Source organism: Bos javanicus, chromosome 18, assembly GCF_032452875.1.
Source record: "Bos javanicus breed banteng chromosome 18, ARS-OSU_banteng_1.0, whole genome shotgun sequence".
NCBI lineage: Eukaryota > Metazoa > Chordata > Mammalia > Artiodactyla > Bovidae > Bos > Bos javanicus.
This window is the reverse complement of record NC_083885.1, coordinates 46,970,347-46,976,137: the sequence shown is the minus strand read 5'-3', so window position 1 is coordinate 46,976,137 and position 5,791 is coordinate 46,970,347. Positions and strand designations below refer to the sequence as shown.

The 5,791-nt window shown below is 37.9% G+C and overlaps 1 protein-coding gene across 1 annotated transcript in view; it reads right to left on the bottom strand.

Annotated features, from left to right (window-relative positions):
* ZNF146 (zinc finger protein 146) overlaps positions 1-5,791 on the bottom strand; it is a 69,982-nt gene that overhangs the window by 49,409 nt on the left and 14,782 nt on the right. The window lies entirely within an intron of this gene.

Genomic DNA, 5,791 nt, shown 5'->3' with positions numbered 1-5,791 from the left:
CCAATAAAATCAGAAACAATAGTAGACCTAAACTGAAAGTTAACAATAGACCTTCCCTGGCAGTCCAGTGGTAAAGAATCCAGCTTTCGGTGTAGGGAACATGGGTTTGATCCCTGATCCAGGAAGATTCTACATACCCCAAGGCAACGAAGCCAGTGTGCCACAACTACTGAGCAGCCCATGCACCACAACTAGAGAAAGCCCATGTGCAACAATGAAGACCCAGCACAGCCAAAAATAAAAAAATACATTAAATTGTTTAAAAACAAATTTAATAGACAATTGAGAATGCTGATGTAGGAAAAAGACATTTAGCAGTATGAATGAGGAGGGGGTATTTTTAAAAAATAGCTACTATCCATGACTTTAGAAATCTAGAAAGAATGGATTTTTGTAAAAATATCAAAATTGATTTAAGAAAATATGGGATTTCTGAACAATCAGTGATTGTGAAAGAACATAAAAAGTCATCCAAGCTCTGTCTCTTTAGAGAAAACAGTTTAACCTACAAAACTTTAAAGAACAAATAATCCCTGAGAGAAGCTTGCCAATTCATCATCAAGGCTAAATAAAATTATGATTAAAGAAACTCAACAAGGATAGCTCCTGAAGAACAAACTGTAGATAATTATCATTTGTGAAAATAAATAGAATTCCAGTTAATTTAATCCAGTTTATCAGCTTTCCAGTTAATTTAATCCAGTTTATCAGAATTAATTTTAGATGGAATGTCTGGAATTGTACCCATTTCTGGATTAAATATTCAGTTCAGTTCAGTTCAGTTGCTCAGTCGTGTCCGACTCTTTGCGACCCCATGAATCACAGCACACCAGGCCTCCCTGTCCATCACCAACTCCCGGAGTCCACCCAAACCCATGTCCATTGAGGTGGTGATACCATCCAACCATCTCATCCTCTGTCGTCCCCTTCTTCTCCTGCCCTCAATCTTTCCCAGCATCAGGGTCTTTTCAAATGAGTCAGCTCTTTGCATCAAGTGGCCAAAGTATTGGAGTTTCAGCTTCAACATCAGTCCTTCCAGTGAACACCCAGGACTGATCTCCTTTAGGATGGGCTGGTTGGATCTCCTTGCAATCCAAGGGACTCTCAAGAGTCTTCTCCAACACCACAATTCAAAAGCATCAATTCTTTGGCATTCAGCTTTCTTTAAATATTAAAATTTTGATATTGTAACTGCAGGATATGATGGTAATGGGGGAAAAGGCCTTGATCCAACTCCAGGGATTCCAGGTCAGGGCCTGTGAATGAATCTGAGAATCTTAGAAAACACATCCCCTCAGCCCTCGTGGTGGCCTGGGGCAGAATACACATTGCACCCAGTGTCTGGGGCAGAATACCCATTGCACCCTGATGCCGTCCATCTGCTCAGTCATCCTGAGTGTTCATTCAAAATACCTGCATTTTCTGCATATACCACTGCCTACAAAGGGTTTAGAAAGCAGTGTGCTGCATGTCATTTTTCTTTAAGTGGCTTAATGATTAGGATGTACAGTTGGAAGGGCTCAAAGCTATGACATTAAAAATTATCTCTCATGGGACTCCCCTGGTGGGATGGGGCTTCCCTCATAGCCCAGTTGGTAAAGAATCCGCCTGCAATGCAGGAAACCCTGGTTCGATTCCTGGGTCAGGATGATCCGCTGGAGAAGGGATAGGCTGCCCACTCCAGTATTCTTGGGCTTCCCTTATGGCTCAGCTGGTAAAGAATCTGCCTGCAGTGAGGGAGACCTGGGTTCGATGGTTGGGAAGACCCCCTGGAGAAGGGAAAGGCTACCCAGTCCAGTATTCTGGCGTAGAGAATTCCATGGACTATACAGTCCATGGCGTCACAAAGAGTCAGACATGACTGAGTGACTTTCAGTGGATAAGACTGTGCTTCCACTGCAGGGGGCACAGGTACCATCCTTGGTCAAGGAACTAAGACCCTGCTTGCCAAGCGACACAGCCACAAAAAAGAAAAATAACTGAATAGTTTAAACGCAGGCACAGGATAAAAGTTTTCAAGTTAAATTTTGTATTCACATAAGTGAATCTTCACACATTCTTCTCACCCTGTCGCCCTTCATGTAGCAATCACTGCTACCAAGTTCATGTATATACTTCCTGATTTCTCTGTTTGCTTAAGTGTAAACATACACATAACACTCTTTATAAAAATGTTTTATATAAGTGGTAGCAAATTTCTGTACATTTCTATGAATAGTTTTGCTTAGCCATATACCTTAAAGATTGGACCACATCGATACATAGTGGCCTTATTCTTTTATAACAGCTGCATAGTATTCCATACGTGTTTCATACTTCTTTAACTTCATCAATTAAGTTTTTACTAATTTTTGCTCTTTCCAACAATCCAATAATATCCTTGCACATACATTATTTTATATATGTGTAATAGATCCTTAAGATGAATTTCTAAAAGTGGAAATGTTAGATCAAAATGTATATACTTTTTTTAAAGCTTTCTATCCTCACAGACTCTTACAATGTACCCAGTGCTCCCATGACCAACTTCAGTAATTACCATTTTATGGCCAGGCTTGTTTTATCTGTATTTCCACCAACTCCTCCAACTCCATGTTGTTTTTGAAATAAAACCCAGATATATCATTTCAACTATTAAAAATTTTAATATGTATCTCTAAAATATATCACAATTTTACAAAAGATTTTCACACCTTAAAAAAATTGAGAGTACTGCCTTAATACTATTGCATATCTGATAGGCAGTGTTCCTTTCTGATTGTCTCATGAATGTCAATTTTTAAAAAGTTAATCAGGATCTAAATAATGTCCAAAAATTGCAGTTGATATGTTTTTTAAGCCTCAGTCTATGTATTCTCCTTTATCCTTGTTTTTGCCTCCAGCAATTTAATTTTTGAAAAAACTATTTTGTTTGCCTTACAGTTTTTTAAACCTCGGTTTTTGCTGGCAGATCCCAGTGGTCAGTTTAACCTGCTCCTCTATCCTTGGTTATTTCCTATGAGTTGGTACTTGATATCAAGGATACATTGAGGTTCAATTTTTGTTGTTAAGATTTCTTATAAGTGGTTAATATTGAGAGGCATAATAGATGTCTTTTTATGATGTAGCAGCCATTGATGTTCAATTGGTAAATCTGTTAATAGGGACTACAAAATGATATATTATTTCTTTTTCCTTTTTTAGCTAGAATACTTTGATAAAACGTCCCCTAAACTGCTGTTTGGTTACCCATGTAAAGAAAGGCAAGTTTCCAAAATAATGAGCTGGTTCTCTAGCCTACTGCCATGGTAACCAGTGAGTTTAGGGTGGTATGTATGTGAAACATACTCAGTACATTTAAATCTATGTAAGCTGTACTCTCATTGATGCTCAGATTGTTCCCTGTGTGGTTTGACACAGGAGTGTCAAAAGGACACTTGTCTTTGATCACTGGCCTGGTGTCGGCCACAGTAGGCTGTCCCGAGCTCGTCTTGTTCATTTCCCTAGTTCCCACCTTGATGTAGCCATTTTCTAAGGAGTCCTTTTTCTTTCTGCTATTTTGGTACTGTCCAAAATGGTATTTAGAAACCACAGTCACTAGTTGTACGTCATTCTGCTGTTTGGACATTTTTAATATAAATACACATTTTAGGCCATTTTGTACAAATCATTCAAGTGCCTTCAGGAAGATCATGCATCTATGCATCTGCCCGCTTTACAAGAGATCCCAAAGCACCGCATGAATTCCTCTAACATTTATTGAATGTTCACCATTGGCTGGGTGAAAATGGAAAAGTCACTTTTGTTTTCTCTTTCATTCCTTTGATTATGATGAATAGAGATGACCATTGTTCACGTATTTGTTGACCACTGGTTTTGCTTTCAGCATGGTGCCTAATATATAGTAGGTGCTCAATAAATATTCATTAATTGAATAAATTAATTGCATGTTCATATGCTTTATTCACTTAATATTGAGGTAGTCATATTTTTCTTACTTAAAAGAACTATTTTTGAGAGGAATACATGTGTACAAAATCCCTAGTACAATGCCTGAAATTCACCAAGTGTTAGTTCCCTGCCTTGGGGTTTGTGTCCGTTGTCATCTGTGCCTCTGATTTGGCTTATTTTTCTACTTTAAGATAAAGAAATTGAGGGCCTTCCCTGGTGGTCCAGTGGCTAAGACTCCACACTTCCAGTGCACAGGGCCGGTTCAATCCCTGATCAGGGAACTAGATCCCACATGCTGCAACTAAGAGCTCACATGCTGCAACTTAGGCCCAGTGCAGCCAAATAAGTAAATAAAAATTTTATTAAAAGAAAGATGAGAGTCAAAGAGACAAAGTAGTTTGCCCAAGGCCTCTGAAGTGGAAGATTCTAATTTCAAGGACAAGGGCAAGACAGGGTAGAGTTTCATGTGTACAGATTTGAGGGTATGACTGAAAAGGAAAAAGATAAGTGTTTTTTCAGATAATCTATAAATTTCAGTCTGAAAAAACACTGGTGGCTCAGACGGTAAAGAATCCACCTGCAATGCAGGAGATCTGGGTTTGATCCCTGGGTTGGGAAGATCCCTTGGAGAAGGGAACAGCTACCCACTCCAATATTATGGCCTGGAGAATTCCATGGACTGTATAGTCCATGGGGTTGCAAAGAGTCAGACACGACTGAGTGACCTTCACTTATAAATTGCAGTCAGTTCATGGCCCTAACACAGAAAGTGGAAATGCTAGGAACAAAAGGATGAAAGAACTTAATAAGATTTTTGTTTGTTTTATCCTTATAAAAGAGTAAAAATGCCCAAATAGAATACAGAGAATATAGGAAAATGGGAGGGAAAAACATTTACCTTAAACATAAATGTTACCATTTTGGCATACTTCCTTCTAGCTTCTAAGTTTTTAAAAATTCAAACTTTGTCTTTACTATGGAACACTTCAAACATATGCAGAAGTAGAAAGTATAGTAGAACGAGCCCTCATATTCTTATTACCCTCCTATATAAACCATCAGCCCAAGGACTTCCCTGGTAGCCCAGTGTTAAGATTTTGCCTTCCAATGCAGGGGGTACGGATTTGATCCCTGGTTGGAGAGCTGAGATCCCACATACCTTATGGCCAAACAGAAGCAATACAGTAACAAATTCAATAACTTTTAAAAATAGTCCACATCAAAAAAAATCTGAAAACCATCAGCCCGTGGCCAGTGTTGTTTGTCTGTACTCACATCTACTTCCTGTTTCATTGGGTTCTTTTGAAAGCTGATCTCAGATGTTACATGATGACATCTGAAAATATTTCAGTAATTATCTCTTAAAGAGACTTTTAAAAAATTCTAAAAAATTAGAATTTCTAATCCTGAGCCACTAGTAGAAAACAGTAAAATTTTCTACCAAATCCATTTTAGCTGATTCTCACTGTGATTGCAGAGAAAGTTGTTTCATATGCATAGGAGAATTAGGAATTTAGGAAAAGACTTTCCTAGAAACAACATTCTCTCCCAGATTCTCTCTTTTCTTTTCAAAAAGAAAAATTTCACAGGTGTGATTGTGAAATGTGAAGGGTTTTTTATTGTTTGTATTAAAAATAACTGACATGGTACAAGTCTTAACCATAATTCTAAATCTTTGATGTGTTTAGAATTGCATTTGCTACTCTGTTCCTAGGAGGCAGTCAGATACCTGTTGAATGACTGAGTTAATAATAAAGTAGGCAAGTAATAGAATATTTTTATGGTGAGGAAAGATGTAGGTGGGGAAGTTCCCTTTACAAAAAAAAAAAATTTTTTTTTAAGATAAATATAGATGTGAAAT